The sequence below is a fragment of the Canis lupus genome, chromosome 12, assembly GCF_011100685.1.
Source record: "Canis lupus familiaris isolate Mischka breed German Shepherd chromosome 12, alternate assembly UU_Cfam_GSD_1.0, whole genome shotgun sequence".
Lineage (NCBI taxonomy): Eukaryota > Metazoa > Chordata > Mammalia > Carnivora > Canidae > Canis > Canis lupus.
Window position 1 is genome coordinate 25,507,579 of NC_049233.1, and position 25,875 is coordinate 25,533,453.

General features: G+C 34.4%; 1 long non-coding RNA gene across 1 annotated transcript in view; it reads left to right on the forward strand.

The window, feature by feature from the left end:
- The window catches only part of LOC111098165, a 44,548-nt gene extending 22,670 nt beyond the window's left edge, over positions 1 to 21,878 (forward strand). The window contains exons 2-3 of the long non-coding RNA XR_005367881.1: positions 10,382 to 10,422; positions 21,563 to 21,878. This is a non-coding gene — a long non-coding RNA (uncharacterized LOC111098165). The remainder of the gene's footprint in view (positions 1 to 10,381; positions 10,423 to 21,562) is intronic.
- The last annotated feature ends 3,997 nt before the right edge of the window (positions 21,879 to 25,875 follow it).

Sequence of the window (25,875 nt, forward strand, 5' to 3'; positions counted from 1 at the left end):
AGCATTTATGTTATGATCAAAATAGACTTTCCAAACAAGCAAGTTGAAAAAAAATTCTGACTCAGGGTAAAATTTGAGTTGTTTGTCCATTTTGAATGGGAGTCAGTGCAACTTACCCTAGGTAACTCAATTTCTGTTAAACTGAACAGTGTTTCCACTTGTAAGAAAACCCTATAGTGGAAATAAAGATTTTTTTTTTAGGTCAAGTTGTTAAGATTAAATGTTAGAAAGCTCTTAAAGGCAATTGCAGTGAAGTTTAACAATTTTACTTCTTACTGAAGGAAAAATATACTATGGCAGTAATTTAGAAAAGGCATGCTTAAAATTCAGTGAAGTGGAGAAGCAGTAGAAGTTAAAATTGAAACTTTTTTAAAAAATAGATTTCTGTTGTTTTTAAGGATGACAATAATACCTATTGATCTGTATGCCATTGGTGATGATTCAAGTGTGGAATATTTAATATTGGTCCAAAATGTAAAGATAAAAGTGATTTTAAATATTTTGAAATGGGATGGAGAAAAGAGTACCTAGGGAAGAGAATATATAAAGTGGCACAATGAAAAAATAATGTTTACATACAACTTTTCACAGTGACTCTGTAGGAATTAGGTTCAACAATATAGTCTGCTTTAGAGAGATCAATTATATAATGATGATAAAAGTGATGATAATAAAAACATTGTTTTAAACCCTATCTATATTGTTGAATTTAATCCTTAGAATGACCCTTTAATGTAGGCCCAGTATCATCTCCATTTTAGAGATGAGAAAATAAGGCACAGAGAGGTTGAATAGCATAGTTAAGGAACTGGTGTTAGACTCAAGGTCCTAACTCACGTAGAATGATACTGAAGTCCCAACTTTGTACAATAACAGCTAATGTTTATTTAGCATCTACGACAAGCCCAGAATTATACTTGCTTCATCAATTCTTTCCAGATGTCCTATGAATAGATATTATTTTAAATCTATCTTACAGGTGAAGAAGAGCTCAAGACACTGAGAAATTTGTCCAAGTTAACAAATCCCCATACCTGGACTTAAAAATAGGTCTTCTAGACTTCATAGACTGTATTCCAGTCACTGCTATATATGATCTCTTTCTTGGGCTGGATGATAGTGATTATCATGAACAAGGGAAATCCAGCTTTTCATTTTTTTTTCATGAATCCATAGCAAGTGCCCATTTCATGACAAGATATTAGTCTCTGGAGACCTTAATAATAAAGAATCACTAGAGAACTTAAATGTGGTTACAAAAATAGATGATTTTAAACTAACCTGAATAATCTGTGCTATAAAAACTATGTACAATAATTTAGGATTTTGTTTTATTTGTGAAAAATTGCATTAAAATATGTTCCATATACTGATTCTTAATACTTTGAATTTTTTCTTATTTTTAAAATACCTCTTTGAATTTTGATACTGATTTCAGTTATAAAACTGTTACATTTTTAGTTAAGTGTACCTTATATATTTAAAAGGTTAAGAATTTTAGCACAGGATTATGTTTTAATACTATAGGTTCAGCATGTGCTGATATCTAGTACTTTGCTCCAAAACTCATTGTAATAAGAATAAAAATGTAGAAATAGAAAGTGGAAGGAGAGTCAATGGTGTGTGAAAGTTTTATCAAATTTAATGAGAGGTAGAGAATGGGTAAAATAGTAGATACTGGTTCAAAAGATTAGAGGAAATCACAGCTTAGAAAATGCCTCAAAAGGGGTACCTTATAGACCTGGGGGAGTTGTATGCAATTTATAATCTACAGATAGAATAGTCAAAAGTGAGTGTAACCTTGAAAACAAGGGGGTGAATGATAAGAGATGGGGGATGGGAACTTATTGTTAAGGAGTACAGAGTTTTAGTATGGGATGATGAAAAAGTTTTGTGAATGGATGGTGGTGATGGTTGCACAACAGGATGAATGTACTTAATACCACTGAACTAATACAGTTAGAAATGGTTAAAATGGTAAATTTTATTGTGGTGTATATATACTACAATAACAAGAAAGAAAGGAGACTTCTTACCTATAGGAATGAAAATTAGAATACTTTCTGTGGGAATTGGCATCCTAGAGTAAAGTTTTCAGTGTTTCAGCATTCATAGTGGCTGACTTGCTATTGACTCCACATAAGATGAAACCTGAAAGTTGACAAACTTGCTCATTGGTACCAATGACTCATGCAGATTTTCCATCGTCTTAAACTTAAATTCAAACAGACAATTAAGGATGACCAGACAAATGAAGAATGTCAAAAAGAAAGAGCCAAATTAATAATTTGCCACAATGGCCAGAGAGAATAGTTAATCCAGGAAACAGAAGAGAACTTTGATTGTCTCTGTCCCTGTTAGCTTTAGAGATATTTTAGAGAGATAATCATTTATTAAGTAATGATAGTATGCTGTAAAAGGAGGAAGACATAATCTAACTGATGGAAAAATTAGAAAAGTAAAGAAAAAAATAATGTAAATCACCTGGAAATAGAATAAAAAGAACAGAAAAGAAGAAAAGGGAATAGTGAGAATAAAAATTAAAGGCTTAGGGATGAATCCAAGGTTTGCTACCTAAATAGTGGAGGTTCCTAAAAGAAAAACAGAGGAAGGTATATAATCAAAGAAATAATAAAAGATGCAACTCTGTGCTAAAGTATGAGTTTTTATGTTGGAAGAGTTTTCTTTTTTTTAAAATTTTATTTATTTATTCATGAGAGACACACACAGAGAGAGGTAGAGACATAAGCAGAGGGAGAAACAGTTTCCTTGCGGGGAGCCCGATGTGGAACTCGATCCCAGGACCCAGGATCATCCCCTGAGCTGAAAGCAGATGCTCAACATTGCACTGAGCCACCCAGGCATCCCGGAAGGGTTTTCCATGTACTCAGCAAAGTGAGGAAATTATTTTCTAGGCATGTTACTGTGAAAATTCAGAATATCAAGATGAAGATGTTAAAATTTCCAAAAAGAGAACAGTGTTAAAAAACAGGTCACCTTACAATTCAATTATAAAAAGACAACCCAAATAAAAAATGGACAAAGAGGGACACTTGGGTGGCTCAGCAGTTGAGCGTCTGTCTTTGGCCCAGCACGTGATTCCAGGATCTGGGATGGAGTCCTGCATCGGGCTCCCTGTGAGGAGCTGGTTTCTCCCTCTGTCTATGTCTCTCCCTCTTTCTCCATGTCTCTCATGAATAAATAAATATATTCTTTTTAAAAATGGACCAAGATAAACAAATGACCAACAAGCACATGAAAGATGTTCAGACTCATTAGCCATCAGGGAAATAAAAATCAAAACCACAGTGGAATACCATTTAACACCTATTAGTATGTCTGTGATCAAAAGACAGATAATAAAAAGTATTGGTGAGAACATGGGTGAATTGAAACCTTCATATACCACTCAACACCTCGACATGTAATAGTGAAGCTTGCAAATTCCAAAGATAAAGAGAAAATCCTTAAAGCAGCAAGAGACAAGAAATCTCTAACTTTTATGGGGAGAAATATTAGATTAACAGCAGACTTCTCCACAGAGACCTGGCAGGCCAGAAAGGGCTGGCAGGATATATTCAGGGTTCTAAATGAGAAGAACATGCAGCCAGGAATACTTTATCCAGCAAGGCTTTCATTCAGAATAGAAGGAGAGATAAAGAGCTTCCAAGATATGCAGGAACTGAAAGAATATGTGACCTCCAAACCAGCTCTGCAAGAAATTTTAAGGGGGACTCTTAAAATTCCTCTTTAAGAAGAAGTCCAATGGAACAATCCACAAAAACAGGGACTGAATAGGTATCATGATGACACTAAACTCATATCTTTCAATAGTAACTCTGAATGTGAACGGGCTTAATGACCCCATCAAAAGGCGCAGTATTTCAGACTGGATAAAAAAGCAGGACCCATCTATTTGCTGTCTACAAGAGACTCATTTTAGACAGAAGGACACCTACAGCCTGAAAATAAAAGGTTGGAGAACCATGTACCATTCAAATGGTCCTCAAAAGAAAGCAGGGGTAGCCATCCTTATATCAGATAAACTAAAATTTATCCCAAAGACTGTGGTGAGAGATGAAGAAGGACACTATATCACACTTAAAGGATCTATCCAAGAAGAGGACATAACAATCATCAATATATATGCCCTGAATGTGGGAGCTGCCAAATGGATCAATCAATTAATAACCAAAGTTAAGACATAGATAATAATACACTTATACTTGGTGACTTCAATCTAGCACTTTCTACACTTGATAGGTCTTCTAAGTACAACATCTCCAAAGAAACAAGAGCTTTAAATGATACACTGGACCAGATGGATTTCACAAATATCTACGGAACTTTATATCCAAACACAACTAAATACACATTCTTCTCAAGTGCACATGGAACTTTCTCCAGAATAAACCACATACTGGGTCACAATTCAGGTCTGAACTGATATCAAAAGATTGGGATCATCCCCTGCGTATTCTCAGACCATAATGCCTTGAAATTAGAACTAAATCACAAGAAGAAGTTTGGAAGGATTTCAAACACGTGGAGGTTAGGACCATCCTGCTAAAAGATGAAAGGATCAACCAGGAAATTAAGGAAGAATTAAAAAGATTCATGGAAACTAATGAGAATGAAGATACAACCATTCAAAATCTTTGGGATACAGCCAAAGCAGTCCTGAGAGGGAAATATATCGCAATACAAGCAGCCATCCAAAAACTGGAAAGAACTCAAATACAAAAGCTAACCTTACACCTAAAGGAGCTAGAGAAAAAACAGCAAATAGATCCTACACCCAGGAGAAGAAGAGAGTTAATAAAGATTCGAGCAGAACTCAACGAAATCGAGACCAGAAGAACTGTGGAACAGATCAACAGAACCAGGAGTTGGTTCTTTGAAAGAATTAATAAGATAGATAAACCATTAGCCAGCCTTATTAAAAAGAAGAGAGAGAAGACTCAAATTAATAAAATCTGAATGAGAAAGGAGAGATCACTACCAACACCAAGGAAATACAAACGATTTTAAAAACATATTATGAACAGCTATACGCCAATAAATTAGGCAATCTAGAAGAAATGGACACATTCCTAGAAAGCCACAAACTACCAAAACTGGAACAGGAAGAAATAGAAAACCTGAACAGGCCAATAACCAGGGAGGAAATTGAAGCAGTCATCAAAAACCTCCCAAGAACAAGAGTCCAGGGCCAGATGGCTTCCCAGGGGAATTTTATCAAACGTTTAAAGAAGAAACCATACCTATTCTCCTAAAGCTGTTTGGAAAGATAGAAAGAGATGGAGTACTTCCAAATTCGTTCTATGAGGCCAGCATCACCTTAATTCCAAAACCAGACAAAGACCCCACCAAAAAGGAGAATTACAGACCAATATCCCTGATGAACATGGATGCAAAAATTCTCAACAAGAAACTGGCCAATAGGATCCAACAGTACATTAAGAAAATTATTCACCATGACCAAGTAGGATTTATCCCTGGGACACAAAGCTGGTTCAACACCCGTAAAACAATCAATGTGATTCATCATATCAGCAAGAGAAAAACCAAGAACCATATGATCCTCTCATTAGATGCAGAGAAAGCATTTGACAAAATACAGCATCCATTTCTGATCAAAACTCTTCAGAGTGTAGGGATAGAGGGAACATTCCTCAACATCTTAAAAGCCATCTATGAAAAGCCCACAGCAAATATCATTCTAAATGGGGTAGCACTGGGAGCCTTTCCCCTAAGATCAGGAACAAGACAGGGATGTCCACTCTCACCACTGCTATTCAACATAGTACTGGAAGTCCTAGCCTCAGCAATCAGACAACAAAAAGACATTAAAGGCATTCAAATTGGCAAAGAAAAAGTCAAACTCTCCCTCTTCACCAATGACAGGATACTCTACATAGAAAACCCAAAAGCCTCCACCCCAAGATTGCTAGAACTCATACAGCAATTTGGTATCCTGGCAGGATACAAAATCAATGCCCAGAAATCAGTGGCATTTCTATACACTAATAATGAAACTGAGGAAAGAGAAATTAAGGAGTCAATCCCATTTACAATTGCACCCAAAAGCATAAGATACCTAGGAATAAACCTAACCAAAGAGGTAAAGGATCTATACCCTAAAAACTATAGAACACTTCTGAAAGAAATTGAGGAAGACACAGAGAAATGGAAAAATATTCCATGCTCCAGGATTGGCAGAATTAATATTGTGAAAATGTCAATGTTACCCAGGGCAATTTACACGTTTAATGCAATCCCTATCAAAATACCATGGACTTTCTTCAGAGAATTGGAACAAATTATTTTAAGATTTGCGTGGAATCAGAAAAGACCCCGAATAGCCAGGGGAATATTAAAAAAGAAAACCATATATGGGGGCATCACAATGCCAGATTTGAGGTTGTACTGCAAAGCTGTGGTCATCAAGACAGTGTGGTACTGGCACAAAAACAGACACGTAGATCAATGGAACAGAACAGAGAATCCAGAAGTGGACCCTCAACTTTATGGCCAACTAATATTCGACAAAGGAGGAAAGACTATCCACTGTAAAAAAGTCTCTTCAATAAATGGTGCTGGGAAAATTGGACATCCACATGCAGAAGAATGAAACTAGATCATTCTCTTGCACCATACACAAAGATAAACTCAAAATGAATGAAAGATCTTAATGTGAGACAAGATTCCATCAAAATCCTAGAGGAGAACACAGGCAACACCCTTTTTGAACTCAGCCACAGTAAATTCTTGCAAGATTCATTCATGAAGGCAGATAAACAAAAGCAGAAATGAACTATTGGGACTTCATCAAGATAAGAAGCTTCTGCACAGCAAAAGATACAGTCAACAAAACTAAAAGACAACCTACAGAATGGGAGAAGTTATTTGCAAATGACATATCAGATAAAGGGCTAGTTTCCAAGATCTATAAAGAACTTATTAAACTCAACAGCAAAGAAACAAACAATCCAATTATGAAATGGGCAAAAGACATGAAGAGAAATTTCACAGAGGAAGACATAGACATGACCAACAAGCATATGAGAAAATGCTCCCCATCACTTGCCATCAGGGAAATACAAATCAAAACCACAATGAGATACCACCTCACACCAGTGAGAATGGGGAAAATTAACAAAGCAGGAAACCACAAATTTTGGAGAGGATGTGGAGAAAGGGGAACCCTCCTGCACTGCTGGTGGGAATGTGAATTGGTGCAGCCACTCTGGAAAACTGTGTGGAGGTTCCTCAAAGAGTTAAAAATAGATCTGCCCTACGACCCAGCAATTGCACTGTTGGGGATTTACCCCAAAGATACAGCTGCAGTGAAATGCCGGGACACCTGCACCCTGATGTTTATAGTAGCAATGTCCACAATAGCCAAACTGTGGAAGGAGCCTCGGTGTCCATCGAAAGATGAATGGATAAAGAAGATGTGGTTTATGTATACAATGGAACATTACTCAGCCATTAGAAACGACAAATACCCACCATTTGCTTCAACGTGGATGGAACTGGAGGGTATTATGTTGAGTGAAATAAGGCAATCGGAGAAGGACAAACATTATATGGTCTCATTCGTTTGGAGAATATAAAAAATAGTGAAAGGGAATAAAGGGGAAAGGAGAAAAAATGAATGGGAAATATCAGAAAGGGAGACAGAACATGAGAGACTCCTAACTCTGGGAAATGAATAGGGGTGGTAGAAGGGGAGGTGGGCGGGGGGTGGGGGTGACTGGGCGATGGGCACTGAGGTGGGCACTTGATGGGTTGAGCACTGGGTATTATTCTATATGATGGCAAATTGAACACCAATAAAAAATAAATTTATAAAAAAAATGAAACTTTCATATATTCCTGATTGGAATGTAGAATGGTATACCATTTTGGAAAAGAGTCTAATAGTTTTTCAAACGGTTAAACAGAGTTATCAATATATAACCCAACATTTCCACTCCTAGGTATCTGGTTAAGAGAAATGAAAAGAAATATCCACACAAAAGCTTTGTATAAATTTTTGTAATGATATTGTTCATAATAATCCCAAAGTGGAAACAACCAAACTGATGCATGGATAAAATAAGTATTCCCAACAATGGAATATTATCTGGCCATGAAAAGGAATGAAGTCCTGATACATGTCACAATATGGATGAACCTTGAAAATAGTATGCTGAGTGGAAGAAGTCAGTCACAGAAGATCACATATTTAACATTCCTTTTAAATAATATGACCAAGTATGACCAGAATAGGCAAAGCTATAGAGATAGGAAGTAGACTGGTGGTTGCCTAGGGATATGGGGTGGAGGGAAAATGAGGAGTAATTGTTCAATAATATGGGTATGAAAATACTATACAGTTTTGTGGGAATGGTTGCACAGCTGTATGACTATACTAAAAGCCACTGAATTGTACACCTTAAGTGGGTGAGTTGTCTGTGATGTGTAAATTATATCCCAACAAAGCTATTATATTTTTAAAATAGTGGTCTATCGCCTAATTTTGGCAGAAACTCAAATGTGAGCAAAGGAGTGGGAAAGCTCTAACGTGGAAAAAAGAGGCTCCAGGTATGCTCTGATTAGAGGCTTTTGGCCTGGCTAAGTAGAAGCCAGGCATCTTAGGTGAATGACTGGGGATGCATATTTGGCTTTTCTGGTTGATACTAAAGTAAAAGTGGGAACAAAAATTAGAGAAGCTGTCGGTTACTAATCAAATTCTGACTATTCTGGGCCAATTTATTCAGGGTTTATTGTTTGTTAGAGATCTTGATCTGGCTTCCTACAAGTAAATTGGCTTCTTGGACCAATTGCTGTAGACAGTGGGTTGGTTTCCTAAGCTGGTTACTGAAGATTGTTGGTCAGAGTTCTCTTTTTATATATAATGTGGCCATTGTCCATTTGTATGTTCAGTCTCTCAGCAAAAATGCTCTCAAGATTATGAAGGAATGAAAAAATGAATGAATATATATCACGCATTCAAGGATTCATTAACTTTACTTCCTAATAAGCACCTTTCCTTAGGAAATTAATTGAAGATATATTCCAGAAGAAAAGGAAGAAAGGGAAGGATAGGACACCCAGAAAGAAATAATATAATTCAGAAGAGCAGAGACCTGAAGTTCCAGGAAGAGCTTGGTTTGGCACATCTAGAGAAGAACTGCTCAGGGTGAAGTGCAAGGATTAAAGATGCCAGCAGGGAATTGAATTCTGTGTGGGGAGGGGATGGGAGGGAGTTCCTAAAACAGGTTATGTAAAGGACTGTTTTCACAGGAAACTAAGGATGTAATAAGGGCATGGGGGGAAAAAGGCAATTTAAAAAGGCATTAGTTACCCAGGAAAAACAATAATACAGTGCTTGCAGTTTTATCATTTTGAATTATTTTTCACAGCAGAGCCTGTAATTACAAAGCACATAATAATACAAGCATTACTGTTTTTCTGTAAACACCAAAATGTAAAGTCATTGATTGTAGCAATAAAACAGGACATAAATATTGTCATCCTTGATAAAGTAAAAGTATAGGCGACAGAAGTGGTGAGGTGGAAAGCGGGGAAAAGGTGAAAGAGAGGCAGCCAAGAGATACTGTCTATAGTTGATGGAACAAGAAATAAATGTGTCAGTTTATTACTGAGAACAATAATGCATTCACACACCAGCTGAGGAATACAAATTTTAATCTGAATTCTTCCTTAACAACATAGATGATTCTCTATGGTGATAAATAAATGATATATATTATCATTTGTAACTGCTCTGTGGCATAACATTTGTTATACTGTACCTATAATTGGTAGGTTTTTGCATTGTTTCTAAATATTTGCTATTGTAAACAGTGTTACAAAAATGTCCTCATTTGTGTATATTTATGCAATTTACCTATTATTTCTTTATAATAATTTTCTAAAATGCAACTCTACATCTAAAGTTAACTATATTTGAAATTTTGAATCTGTGTCCAGATTGGTCTCCAGATATGTTTATTGACTTATACTCTCAATTTAGTAATAGATGATATTTCCTGTGTTCATACATCCTTACCAACACCCACTACTATCAGACTTTTCAGTATTTGTCATACGAGTTCATTGGTACTTAAATTAACATTGTTGGAGGACTCGTGGATTTGTACAAATTTTTATGTTCACTGCTATTTGTATTCCAGTCATTTCTTGCACTTGCACACATGGTAATATTTCTTTTATTCATAATTAAGATTTGTATATAAGAAGTTTTGAAACTCTCGTAAAGAATTAGTTACAATTTTTAAAAATCATTTTGTTTGGATTTTAACCTTATTCATGCTGCTAAAAATTTTCAAGTAGGCAACTCTTATAAACATTTTCACTTTGAATTTAGGTTCATACTTCGCAAGTCCTTTCTACTTCAGGATTATAAAGGTATGTGCCTAAATATTATTATAGTATTGCTTTTCTTTTTTAACATTTAATTATTTTGTTCATTTAATATTTATTTTGATGTCAAATGAGACAGTGTTTTCTAACCAACTTTTCTCCTAAATGGCTAGTCAGTTCTTCTAGCACTGCTTCTATTTTTTCACTGGTTGAATATCACTGAATTCTTCTACATAAATATATTTTCTTAGTGTTTGTTTTATCTTCTTTGATCTATATGCACTAGTAAAATGGTGTCTTAATTCCTCATATTTTGTTTTCCCCTCCTGTGTCTTTTGGGAAAATATCTTTTATTGGTTCTCTTTTTCATATTGTTTGTGCCTGTTATTTCATAATTATCCTTCTAGATAAAATTGAAAACTCCTCAGTCAAAATTTTAAAATCACTTATTAGAGTTTTGATTAAAATCGCAGAAACATTTAAGGACACATGGAGTGGGTCTACTGCTATTGGAGAAACACTACTTCAGAAAATTCACACATCTCTGCTGAATTTTTTCACCTTCCATTCACAAACACAAACCTTTAGTGGACACTCCACAATGCCCAGTGACCCTACCAAGTTGTCTTTCATTATGAATTTCTGAAGAGCTAATAATTTTATCAAGGTATATTATGTGTTGATAAATTTTCAGAAATTCTGCTCATCATGAATTCCATTCTCTGCATGTAACTTCTCCCATGTACAGCATATAATGTTGTTAAAGATTATTTCTGTCATACTATACACTTCTCAGTATGTTGTCTTTTCAGTGCAGAAAGAAAGAGATAGAGGACATTATCCTCTTGTACTGCCCTCCAGGAAATCCTTCTTTGTACTCTAAAAGTTCTTGTTCTTTTTTAGGAGTCCAGTGTGCTTGCTATCAGGTACAATTAAGGAGCTGGAGTTAGTATGAAGGATTTACCTAAATTGTACTTGATCTTGCTGAAATATATCTGCAGCTGACCATGAGAACAGAAACTGTCATGTGATGTTTTTCCTCAAACTCATTATGGGTTTTGGATTTGTTTCGAGTGTTTTTTATATTCTTTTGTTTTCCCTTTATGATCTTTGGGACTTTGGGACTATCCAGTGAACACTCCGCCATTGATAAAACTCTACAGACTTTGCTGGTGGTGGTGTGGCTATTTAATTTTTGTGATAGAGAAACAAATTCTTTATAAAAGTAAATAACAAAAATAAATAAATGTTACTGAGGCAAAAAACTACAAATTTCTTTGAAGCAGTGAAATTGAGATCCAGCAATTTACCCTCATCTTCTGTATCATAAATGTCTCCTCAACTACAAGAACAATCCCATGAGTATATAATTTCTTGCACCTAAATAAAGGCTCTCTTGTCCCTAAAGGCTTCTAATTCTACCATATCATTTCTCTGCTTCCCATTTCTCTAAGTAAGAGCAAAACCCCTCACTTAGCAGGGCAAATTTTTGTTCTTTCTTAAGTCAGCTTGGAGGGCTCCCTCATGTTCTTTAGATTTCTGTTCCAATTCACTTTCTCAGTAAGACATTCCCTGACCACCTTCTTTATTTTATTTTATTTTATTTTATTTTATTTTATTTTATTTTATTTTATTTTATTTTATTTTATTTTATTTATTTTATTATTTTATTTTATATTTTATTTTATTTATTTTATTATTTTTCTTTTTTTTAATTGGAGTTTAATTTGCCATCATATAGAATAACACCCAGTGCTCATCCCATCAAGTGCCCACCTCAGTGCCTGTCACCCAGTCACCCCAACCCTCCACCCACCTTCCCTTCTACCACCCCTATTTGTTTCCCAGAGTTAGGAGTCTCTCATGTTCTGTCTCCCTTTCTGACATTTTCACTCATTTTTTCTCCTTTCCCCTTTATTCCCTTTCACTGTTTTTTATATTCTCCAAATGAATGAGAACATATAATGTTTGTCCTTCTCCAATTGACTTATTTCACTCAGCACAATACCCTCCAGTTCCATCCACGTTGAAGCAAATGGTGGATATTTGTCGTTTCTAATGGTTTAGTAATATTCCATTGTATGCATAAACCACATCTTCTTTATCCACTCATCTTTCGATGGACACCGAGGTTCCTTCCACAGTTTGGCTATTGTGGACATTGCTGCTATAAACATTGGACCACCTTCTTTTAAATTGCTTTCTCCTCCTTGGCACTCTATCTCTCTTCCCTAAATTAAGTTTCTTCATAGCACTACAACTATCTGATGTATTATAAATATTGCTTAGTTCTAACTCTTCTAAGGTGTAAACCTAGATCAAACTCTATATGTTGTCATTTTCTAGAACATGACACCCAAATCATAATTTTAGCCAGATTTAAAAGGGTTATTGTGATATTATGATTTATAACAAATATGTATTTGTTCTTTGACCTATTTCTGCCTAAAATCCTTAGAATTTCCTGTGATAAGAGCAACACAGGTGTCTTTTGTTATGTTAGTGAGATGACCTTTGAAAAGCCCTTAGGTAAAGGGACTAGTTGCTGAGGGGGATCAACCTTGTGATTAGAGGGTTGGAACTTTATTTATTTTAATATTTATTTATTTATTATTTAAGATTTTTAAGTAGACTCCATGCCCACCATGGAGCACAATGTGGGGCTTGAACTCAGACCCTGAGATCAAGACGTGAGCTGAGATCAAATGTGGGGCATTTAACCAACTGAGCCACTTCATTGCTCCAGAAGTTGAAACTTAAGTAACCGCCTCTCCTCCTTGCTGCCCCCACCTCTGGGCTACTGGGGAGAGAGACTGGAGCTTGAATCAAAGCCAGTGGCCAATGATTTAATCAATCATGACTCTGTAATGAAGTCTCCTTAAAACCACAGAAAGACAGGGTTCGAAAGCTCTCGGTTAGTGGACATAGGGAGATTCAGAGAGAGAGGCACAACTGGTAAGAGCATGGATGCTCTGCGCCTTTTCTCCATGTCTTTCCCTATGCATCTCTTCTTGAGTTATGTCCTTTTATAATAAACTAGGAATCGGGTAAGTTGGCAGATTTCCTGAGTTCTGTGAGCCATGATAGCAAATTAATGGAACCAAGGGAAGGGTTGTGGGAACCTCAGATTTATAGCCAATTGAACTTGGACTTACCACTGGCATCCTGAATTGGAGGAGGTCTTTGGAACCTTCAATCTGTATCCAGTTGGTCAAAAGCAACAGCCTGGGGTTGTAACTGGTATTTGAAGTTAGGGGTGGGGGAAGGCAGTCTTATAGGATTGAGCTCTCAGTCTGTGGAATCTGATGCTACCTCGACTCTGGTAGTTTTGTCAGAATTGAGTTGAATCTTCAGAGATCTTGCTAATTCTGAGAACTGCTTGGTGTTACATGGGAAGCACACTGGAGTTGGGTCCAGGAACCTAATTTTGTTACCTTATCACAGAGTTAAATTTACTATTAAGGTAATGAAGTTTAAGCTTCAGGCCACTTGTACAGACCAGTGATAATATAGGAAGTTACTGTGAATTCTAAGTGTTCTAGTTGGGAGGAGAAGAACGGTTACTAGTAGGAACATTTCTAAGGAAGTGTTTCCAGTATATTGCCTTCAGAGAGATCAGAAGAAAAGAGATATAAATCTCCAAGAACTTTAAGGAGATTTCTGAATAAATGTATACTATGTCATTAACTTTATATTTTATTTTGTATTATTTTCATAAAGATGGCTTCCAAATTGTAAAAATCTCAGGCTCCACAGAAGCTACAATCTACACTGCTTAGTAAAATTAAGTTTGCTAAACATAGAACTAAAGAAAATGAAGTAGGTTTCCTTGATGCAGAATTTGGGGTACTTGCCATGCAAATCTGCAATGTAAATCTCGTAGAGAAAGTTGAGATACGCAGTAATTCTAAAATGTGCACATCCACTTTTTCATAAAGCATCTTAAACGATCAGTATCCTGTGGAAAATACTTTGGAAAGCTCTGCACTGGAAATTTGCCCACTCTCTCTGCTTCCTATCTCATTTCCATCAGAAAGGGTTCTTCTTTAACAGCTTCACTAACCTACTTTAAGTGGCTGGAATGTCATTTAATGACTTTTATATTTGAAGGAAATATGAAGTAGATTCTTTCTGAGATTGATTGAACCCTCTATGTTTAGCATGACTCTGGATGAAATAAGAAGAAAAATGAAAACATTGAACACAATCTAAACCTACCCACAATAGTCACCATTTTAACCCTTATCAAACTCTTGTTGATGAAGGAGATTTTAGGTGCTTTCTTGAAAAGAAGATTACCTGTACCATGATCATATTTTCAGGTTTAATCTGCATTTTCAAATTCCCTCTGGAGATTGCCAGTAACCTAAAATGGTAATCTGAACGATGCCTAAAAGTCATTTCAATTCACTTGCCAATTGAAAGCTATTGCAACCCTCCAAGAATAGTTTTTAAAGAGTTTCAAAATGTTTTAAGTTGCTAAATATAAAATAGAGCCTTGATTTTTCATAATTGAATTAAACTAGATGAAACTCACTCTGAATTTTAGAGGATAGACTTAACAGTTAAACAATCTGTGTTAGAATAGAGAGTGTCTCAGATGGTAGAAGTGAAATTGTTCCTTATCCACACCAGATGTCATTTTAAATAATATTTTCCATGAGAAACTCAGTGATAAATGTGGTGTGTGTGTGTGTGTGTGAATTTATTAGAATTGTATCTGTCTTTGTATCTTGCTTTTTTTTCTGATGTACCATCCACTTTTCTAACTTTTCATTTGCGTTCGATCACATTTATAGCATCTGCATTCACAAGATTACTCACTTCCCTACCTCAGATTTCATGGCATTTAACAACTATAATTATACTTTCAAGTGCTGTACCAATCTTCAGTATTACTTTCACTGGCAGGGATATTAGCTTTCAAAAATGCTGAAAAGATCGTAGACATTTCATTTATAAAGATGGGCTGTACTTAATTTTGATGACAGTTATCTTGTTCGTAACCACATTAAAAAGATCAATCTCATTAAAAGTATATTACAATTGGCAAATCTAAATGTAATGGCTTAAATTCTATCATCAAATTTGTAGAAATGGTCTTAGATGTGAGTTACCTGGAGTTTTAAGAGGACAGGTAATGAAAATAAAATTTTCTTACTTTCTGGGTAAATATTGTTCAAGTTTCAAAGATAGGGGGAAAATATATCCTGGCATAATCCCAGTTTATGCCTGCTGTTTTAGCTTAATTATTGCTATCTTCCCAAACTCTAAGAAATGTCTTGGTATAGATAATAAATTATATAGTTACCCTATTTATAGATTGTTTACTAAATTTGGGACAGTTTGATCTAATTCATTTAGTTCTTTCTCCCACCTTCCTTTGATGCCTACTGTGTTGTAAAGCTTGAATGGATTTATAATAATAGTTTTTTTATATGTATACAATAAGATATAAAAAGTCAGTTTTCAGTTGTACTTAAATGTGTATGTCCTTAAAATAGAATAAAGTATATAGAGTCACAAGGCAAATGACTGCATGTTATTTTTACACACTGCCTCACCTTCACATATCAGATAGAATGTGTATATATTGTATCTTGCTTATTACACCACCATGGATTTTAGGGCATCAATAAAGACAAAATTTCCTGCTGTCTAAATTAATAAAAACCTGTATAATATAAAACTTACTATAACTTTCTTTGCTGAGAAAAATCATATTGTTTAGTAAGGACAATTGAAATTTAAATCATACAACTATTCGCTTTTTTTGTCTTGTTTTGTTTCAAATTTGATGTAATGATAAAGCTTCAACACTAGTAGAAATAGTATGATTAAAGACTAGTAAGAGGGTTAAAATTTTTCTCCTTGCAAAATAACTTCCTTGATTATTGGTGATAGAATTCTTGGGACAATGTGTCATAGTTTATTTTTCCTTTTTTTTTAACTTATAGAAATGTAAAACATAATATTTAAACGGCTCATACTCCCACCAACCAGATAACTAATACATGTTGATATTTAAATACCCTCCCCTCACTTAAAATTACATTTTTATACATGGTGCATTTGTTATTATTGTGATATAACTAATTAAAACAGAGATTTTTTATGATTTCCTAGTTCTGAGGGTCAGGAATTTAGAAATGGCTTAGCTGGGTGTTGTAGACTCAGGGTCTGTCAGAAGGTTGCAGACAAGTTGTAAGCCAGAGCTGTAGTCATCTACAGGCTTGACTAGGGCTATAAGATCTGTACTCACATGGCTGTTGACCAGAGGCCTTAATTCCTTGCTGTTTGCTGGCAGTAGGCCTTTGTTCCTTGTCATGGGCCTCTTCATAGGACTGCTTGGATGTCTTTAAGATGTGTAAGTGGGCTTTCCCCAGAGCACATGATCCAAGAGATCCAAAAAGAAAACTGCAAAATGCCTTGTGTTACCTAGTCCTAGAAGTTATACACCATCACTTCTGTCATATTCTATTTATTAGAAAGAACTCACCAAATCCAGCCCACACTCAATGGAAGAGGACATAATCTTGACCTCTTAAAGTGAGGAGTATTAAAGGATTTGTGGACCTATTTTAAAACCACCACATATGGAAAAAATGTAGGAAGCTACCGCAAAGTGGGAAAACTGGAAACATTACTGAGAGAAGTTAAAGTCTAAAGAAATGGAAAGATACACTATATTAAAAAATTGGACTCAATACTGTTATGATATTAATTTATTTCAAATTGATTTATATATTAAGTATCATCACAATAAAAACACAGTAGTCTTTCTTGTAGAAGTTGACAAGATGACTCATAAATTATAATGGAAATACAAAGGGCCTAGAATAGCAAAATGATCCTGAAGAAAATTGGAAGGCATATCCTAATATATTTGAAAATTTAATATGAAGTTATAGTAACTAGGACAAGGGTGTTTTCAGCATAAAGAGACAAATAATTTGATGAAACAATAAAAAGTCTAAAAAGAGATACATATTATGTAACTTGATTTTTAGCAAAAGTGCCAGATAATTTAATTTTTGTTTCCTGGATCCTTATTATTATACATATTTTCCATGCTATTACTAATTATTTGAATATATCATTTTTATTGATGGTATAATATAATTTCATGTGGCTATTCTAAAATTTGTCAAATTCTTTTCTACCTGAAAATGTAGGTGGTTTCCAGTCATCTGCTATTATGGGTAATATTGTGCAAGCCGCTTGGCTTATAAAGGTGTGTGTGTATACATGTACACATGTGTGTATTCTTTCCCCTCTTTATTATTTTGCCTTATGATAATTTCCATAAATAACTATTGGGTTAAAGGGATTTAGTGTTGTTTTACTTAAAACTCATTGACAAATTTCTTTATGGATTTTTCTAATTTTCATTGCCATGTGCAGTGTAAGAGATTGAGTTTCTCTTGTAACTCTTCTTAGTTTTCACTATTCTTATTTGCATAGCTTAATTACATATGCTTGAACATTTCACCACATGTCAGTTGTCAGACTAATTTTAAAATTATGTATTCATGACTTTTAAAAAATATGCAATACAATATTATTGATTATAGTCACCATGCTGAACATTGCATTATCCATGACCCATTCATTTTATAATTGGAAGTTTGTACCTCTTGATCTCCCTCCTCTCACCCATATTGCCTACCCTGCATCACCTTCCCCTCTGGCAATCACCAGTCTGCTCTTTGTGTCTACAGATTTGGTTTTGTTTGCTAATTTTCTTTTTTAGATTCTACATATAAGTGAAATCATATAGTATCTGTCTGATTTATTTCAATTGGCATAATACCTTCAAGATCCTTACATGTTGTCTCAAATGGAAAGATTTCATTCTTTTTATGGCTGAATGTAGACCACATCTTTATGCACTCTTCCATTTATGGACTTAGATGGCTTCCATATCTTAATTATTATAAATAGTACTGCAGTGAACATAAGGGTACATAATTCTTTTTCAATTAGTGTTTTTGTTTTCCTTGCATAGATACTTGAAAGTGGAATTGCTGGATTATATGGCATTTCTAATCCTTAATTTTTTAAAAAAGATGTTTATTTGAGAGAGAACAAGCACAAGTGGGGGTGGGGGGTGAGAGGGAGAAGAAGACTTCTTGTTGAGCAGGGAGCCTGACACAGGGCTTGATCCCAGGACCCTGGGATCAGGGCCTGAGCTGAAGGCAGATGCTTAACTAATTGAGCCACCCAGGTACCCTCTTGTTTTAGATCTTAAAGAACAATCTTACAGCTTTTCACTGTTGAATAAGATGTTAGCTGTGAGTTTTTCATATATGGCTTTTAATATGTTGAAGTATGTTTTGTCCATACCCACTTTTTTGAGAGTTTTTAATCATTAATAGAAGTTGCATTTGTCAAATGTTTTTTTCTGCTACTGAGATAATCATATGGTTTTTTTAACTTTCATTTTGTTAATGTGGAGTATTATGTTAACTGATTTGTAAATGTTGAACCATCTTTGCATCCATAGAATAAATACCACTTGATCCTGGTGAATGATCCTTTAAAAGTGTGGTTGAATCCAGTTTGCTAATATTTTGTTGAGGATTTTTGCATTTATGTTCATAAGGGATATTGGCTTGTAATTTCTTTTCTTTTCTTTTCTTTTCTTTTTTCTTTTCTTTTCTTTTCTTTTCTTCTTTTCTTTTCTTTTCTTTTCTTTCTTTTCTTTTTTCTTTTCTTTTCTTCTTTCTTTCTTTCTTTCTTTCTTTCTTTCTTTCTTTCTTTCTTTCTTTCTCTCTCTCTTCTTTCTTCTTTCTTTCTACTTCTCTCTCTCTCTCTCTTTCTTTTTTTTTGTAGTATCCTTGTTTGGTTTTGATATCAGGATAATGGTGGCCTTGTAAAATAAATTTGGAAGTGTTCCCTCCTTTTCATTTTTTTTGGGTGAGTTTGAGAAGGATAGGTATTATATCTCTTTTGAATGTTTGGTTGAACTCACCAGTGAAGCTGTCTGGTCTCAGACTTTCATATGTTGGGCAGTACCAATTCAGTATTCTTTCTAGGAATCAGTCTATTCAGATTTTCTGTTTCATGATTCAGTTTTGGAAGATTGTACGTTTCTAGGATTTTATTTATAACTTCATAGTTGTCCAATTTGTGTATAATTGTTCATACTAATCTATTATGATCCTTTGTATTTCTTTGGAGTAAGTTGTAACTTCTCTTTATTTTTTATTTATTAGAACCCTCTTTTTTTAACATAATGAAGCTAAAGGGTTGTCAATTTTATGTTTTCAAAGAACTGGCTCTTAGTTTCATTGGTCTTTTTAAATTGTCTTTTTATCTTTATTTCATTTATTTCTTCTCTGATTTTTGTCATTTCCTTACTTTTGTTAACTTTGGGCTTCAAATGTTTTCTTTTTCTAGTGCCTATAGGTATAAAACTAGATTGTTTATTTGAGATTTTTCTTGTTCATGAGATAAGCCTGCATCTCTATGATCTTCCTTCTTAGAACTGTTTTTACTCCATCTTAATAGATTTTGGTATGTTCTACTTCCATTTTCATTTGTCTCAAGGTATTTTTTCAATCTTCCTTTGATTTCCTTGTCAACCCACTGGTTGTTCAGTAGCTTGTTTTTAAATCTCCACATATTTGTGATTTTTCCAGTTTTTTTCTTATAATTCTAGTTTCATAGACCATTCTGGTCAGAATAGATGCTTGATATAATTTTAATCTTTTAAAATTTGTTGAGATCTGTTTTGCAGCCTAACATATGCTCAATCATGGAGAATGTTCCATGTGTACTTGAGAGAAATGTGTATACTGTTGCTTTTGGATGAATTGTTCTCTAGATATTTATTGTATCTATCTAGTCTAATGTATCATTTAAGGACATTGTTTTCTTATTGATTTTCTGTCTGTGTGATTGATCCAGTGGGAAGTGGAGTATTAAAGTTCCTTACTATTACTGTATAGCTGTTGATTTCTCCATTTAGGTCTGTTAATATTTGTTTTATATATTACATATTTCTTTGTAGGGTACATAAATATTTACAAATATTATATATTCTTGGAAAATTGACCCCTTTATCATTATGTAAATTCCATCTTTGTTTTTTTCATATTATAGTATATACTTTAAAGTCTATTTTGTCCTATATTAGTATAGCTTTCTTTTGGTTTCCACTTGCTTGAAACATCTTTTTCTATCTCTTCACTTTTTTTGCCTATTTGTGTCCTTATATATAAAGTAAGTGTTTCAACAAAATAAATAAATAAATAAATAAATAAATAAATAAATAAATAAATAAATAAAATGAGTGTTTCATAAGCAGCATACAGGTGGGTTTTGTTTTTTAAGTTGAAAACAATTAAATTAATTTTTATTTTATTTTTAAACTATGAGAAACATAGATGGCTAAAAGGATAAATAGGAGAATTTAGTCCTTTACTAAATTCCTATTACTTTAACATTTAAAGTAATTATTCATAGGTATATACTTATTGACAGTTTGTTGTTTTCTATGTGTTTTGTAGTTCCTCTGTTTTTCCTTTTTCTCTTGCTTTCTTCTCTTGTGATTTGATGACTTTCTGTAGTGTTATGTTTATATTTTTTGTCATTACCTTTTGTGTATTTATTCAAGGTTTTTGCTTGTGGTTATCATGAGGCTTACATATAATAGGCTATATGTATAGCAGTTTATTTTAAGTTGACAACAAGCTAAATTTGGAAGCATTCCACAATGTACATTTTTACTCTCCCTACCCATATTTTATGTTTTTGACATCACGTTTTTCATTTTTCTATTTTGTGTATTTCTTAACTAATTATTATAGTTATTATTTTTACTACTTTTGTTTTTTCTTCAAATTGCCTGCATATGTGATTAGTCTACTACCTACCATAATTACCTTTACCAATGAGATTTTTATTTTCACATATTTTCTGTTAGTAATTAGTGCCCTTTTTGTTATCTTAAAGAGTTGCCTTTAACAATTTTTGTAAGGCCCATTTAGTAGAGATGAATTTTTTAGCTTATCTTGAATATTCTATCATTCCTTCAATTCTGAATGATAACCTCGCTGGGTAGAGTATTTTGGTTGAAACTTTTTCTTTCATCACCTAGGTATATAGTACTTACTCTTTGTTAGCAAAGGATATGTTTTCTTTCTTTTTCTTTTTCTTTATTTTCCTTTTTCTTTTTCAGAGAGAATGAGCACAAGCAGGGAGAGCTGCAGAGGGAGATGGAGAAGCAAGATCCCCACTGAGCAGGGAGGCCGACGTAGGAGCAAGACCTGAGCGGAATGCAGATGCTTAACCGACTGAGCCACCCAGGAGCCCCAGCAGAGTATATGTTTTAAAATCCCTAGTGGATGCCTGAAACCATGGATCATACTGAACCCTATACTATTTTTTCCCTGTATATAAATACCTATGATAAAGTTAAAGTATAAATTTGGCATAGTAAGAGATTAACAGCAATAATTAATAATGGAATATTTGTAACAATATACCATAATAAAAGGTATGTGAATGTGGTCTCTTTCTCTCTCTCTCAAAATATTTTAGTTCTTACCCTTCATCATGATGTGAATTGACAAAATGCCTATGTGATGAAATGAAGTGAGATGAATGACATAGGCTTTGTAACATAGTGTTGGGCTGGTAATGACTTACTGATGATATGGCACAAGGAGGATCACCTGCTTCCAGACCAGGTGACCATATTTAACTGAAACTGTGGAAAGTGAAATTGCAGGTATGTGGAGGACAACTGTATCATGTCACATTTTTTGGTTTGCAAATTTCTACTGAGAATTCAACTGATAAGCTTATGGAGACTTCTTTGTATGTAACAAGTTATTTTCCTTTTGCTGCTTTTAAGATTCTCTCTTTAACTTTTGACATTTTAATTATGAAATGTCATAATGTGCGTCTTTTTTGGATTACCTTCTTTAGAACTCTTAACTTTCTGGATCTGGATGATGTTTCCTTCTCAGGTCATAGAGATTCTTAACCATTATTTCTTGAAATAAGTTTGCTAGCCCTTTTCTCTCTCTTGTTTCTGGGATCCCTATAATGCAAATGTTATTCTGCTGGGTGTTACCTATTGGTCTCTTAAGCTATCTTTACTTTTTAAAAATTATTTTTTTTCTTTTTGCTGCTCTGTTTTGGTGAGTTCCAGTATTCTGTCTTCTAGCTCACTGATTCTTTCTTCTGTTTCATCTGATGTGCTATTGAACCCTTTTAGTGCATTTTTCAGTTTAGTTTTTGTATTCTTCATCTTTGTGACTTTTACTTGGTACTTTCTTATATTTTCTATATCTTTGTTGAAATTCTCACTGTGTTCATCCATTCTTCTTCCGAATTCAATGGACATCCATATAAACATTACTTTGATTCAAGTTTATCAGTAAGTTACTCATCTATGTTTGATTAAGGTATTTTTTTGTTGCTCTTATTTTATTTGGAAATATTTATCTGCTTTCTCATTCTGATTTATTCTCTCTGTTCCTATTCATTAGGCAAAATGGCTGTCTCCCCCAGGACCTATGAGTGTTCCAGAGGGAGAGATCTCAGTTAGCATCTAATTTCAGGCTGATTAGAAGCTAGGCCCTCAATCAGATAGTTTTAATGTATGCAAATAGATATAGTCATGTGCATTGCTGTTGTAAATCCTGGTGGCATCCAGATCAGTGAACTAGAGTTGTACCCTTGGTGACAGTAGTAAAAGTTGGGGCTCCAGATGAGTGTATGGGCTTTTTTCTGGGAGGTATTAGAGAAAGTACAAAGTTAGGATTCCTAGCCTGTATTCATTGAGTGTACCTTCATACTCCCTAGATGTGTGGTAAACCTGTAGCCTATGCCCAGGTTGAAGCTCCAGAACAAGTATATAGGATTTTTTTTTTCATAGGATGAGTGGGGATGTGTTTTGGTGGGCCGTGCCCCTTGGCACTAGCAGGTTAGAAGTAGAGTACAAAAATGGTGTTCACCAGCACCTTAGTCCCTATAGAGAGTTCTGACAGGGTGCTGCCCTTTAGTAGGGCCTTCAAGATTAGAAAATGAATCTCCTTCTCATGTGGTCTGGGTACTTTTCAAACTGCTGCTTTTGCACTGGGTCCTAGGGCAAGTGAGTCTACATGTGAGCCCTTTGAGAGTAGAATCTCTATTCCCTATAGCCTTATGGTTTTTTTTTAGATATGAGTCCCATTGATTTTCAAAGCTAGATGTTTTGTGAACTCATGTCTCTGCTGCAGTTTTCATGGGTTGATATGCTAGATGTGGGGTGCAAACCCTTTGTTGCTCAGGGAGGAGCTCTTGTTTTGTGAGATCCCTCCTGATTGTGGGTTATCATGCTAGGGATAGGACTTTTGGTTAAAATGAGTTTCTCCCTCTCCTACCCATCTAAATGTGGCCCTTTTGTTCTTTATTGTAGATTAGCTGTTTAGCTAGTTTTTAGATCTTTTTCAGAGGGAATTGTTGCAAATGTGGCTGTAGTTTTATTGTGTCCTTGGGAAGAAGTGAGTTTAGGATCTTCCTATGCTGCCATCTTGAACTGCCTCCTGAATTCATGATTTTTGATCATTTATTTGAGGCTTTAGGATTTCAAAAATATTTCTCATTATGTTTTATAAAGGCCAGGTTGTTATGGATGCAGTCCATGGACCTTTAGCAGATCCACATCCACTATGGTATTTTCATATGATGTGCCTTTTTAAAAAATAAGCATTTTGCTTTGTTTTGTTTTTTTAATTTGAGTTGCAGTAGCTTTCAATCAACTCTCAAAGTAGGTCATGAAAATGAAGCTTAAGAACCATTAATTAAAAAAATGTAGTACCCATTTGTATTATTTTCTGTAAATATATTCTAATATATTCTTTTTTAAAAATTTATTTTATTTTTTATTTTTTTAATAAATTTATTTTTTATTGGTGTTCAATTTACCAATATACAGAATAACACCCAGTGCTCATCCCGTCAAGTGCCCCCCGTCAGTGCCCGTCACCCATTCACCCCCACCCCCCGCCCTCCTCCCCTTCCACCACCCCTCGTTCGTTTCCCAAAGTTAGGAGTCTTATGTTCTGTCTCCCTTTCTGATATTATAAAAATACTTTTCCTAATTTTTGGTTTTCTATTTATTTTTTTATTTTTATTTTTATTTTTTTTGTTTTCTTTTTAATTTCAACTTTATTTGGTTGAATTTTTAAAATGTAGCCATAGATTTTCATTTTTTGATGAGTTTTCATTGCTTTTAAAATAAGAATACCCTTACTTGTCCAGATAGTTAATAAATATTTACTTTCATATTTTTAACTTAAAAATTCACCCTAATGTGTAAGTTCTTTGAAGACACATGGAAATTGCATCACTAAGTTATGGTGATTTATTTTCTACTTAATTTTTGTGGAATAATTCATTAAATGGTTTACCTTCTAAAAGTACTTCATTTGTATTTAGGATGTACTGGAAGGATCTTGCATACTTTTTTTTCCAACTAAAATATTAGTGATTTTATTAGCTGATAACCCTGTTGTATCAGTTAATACTTACCTTGTCACTGTACTAATCTTCTTACTCAACTTTTTTTGTCAGGTAACATGAGTAACACAATTTGATATTCTCAACTTAAGTAATGATATTTATAAAATTATTATGAACTTAAAGGAAATGTGATTCCTTTCCTTGAATTTTTTTAATAAGTCCTATTGAAGGGGTATGGTGGTTGAGGACATACAGTGTAGTCAAGTGCATTAGTCAAGTAATGTGTAATCTTTGTTTTTGAAGAATTTTTAATATGATGATTTAGTATATAATGAATATCCCTGAGAAGGAGGTTTATTGGGTTTATATGAAAATATTGTTTTCAGAATGCACACTGTGGTGAATGTGTATCATGCAAGTATAGTCATATATTTAGCATCACCTATAGTAGATTATGAGGCCATGTTTGGAAAATGAACTGCTCACAATGGCAAAAACAAACATTTTGAAACAAATGGTAGACACAATAAGTGATACCAGTTTTATACTTCAACTATCAGCCACATTTTCATAGCTTCTCAAATATTTTATTCAAATCACTGATGTGGAACTTCTTGTTCTGACCTAGAACAGAGTCATCATCTCCTTTGTTAGGTTCTGAACACCTAGAAGGCAGGGAGATGGCTTTTTGATCTTACTTGCATCATACCTATACCATCATTTCCTCATATTCAAATGTTTGATTTCCTTAAGATGGTGATATCCCAGAGGGAGGGAGCAGAACTGTAAGAAAAACTGCAGATTCTCTTGTGTAACTGAACCAGAGACTCTGAGATTAGCAATTAAAAGAGAATATCCATATGGCAAATGGATAGCTGGGCTAATTACCCTTTTAGGATGGAGTTTCTTGCTAAATCCTCCACCATCCTGGCCTCTGGGGACAAAAGTCATGGATTTGTTGGCCAACTATGCTTTTCCAGAGGAATATTCTCATTTTTGTCAATTTTAGAAGGTGAGGGTTAGTTTACTGAGTCAGTG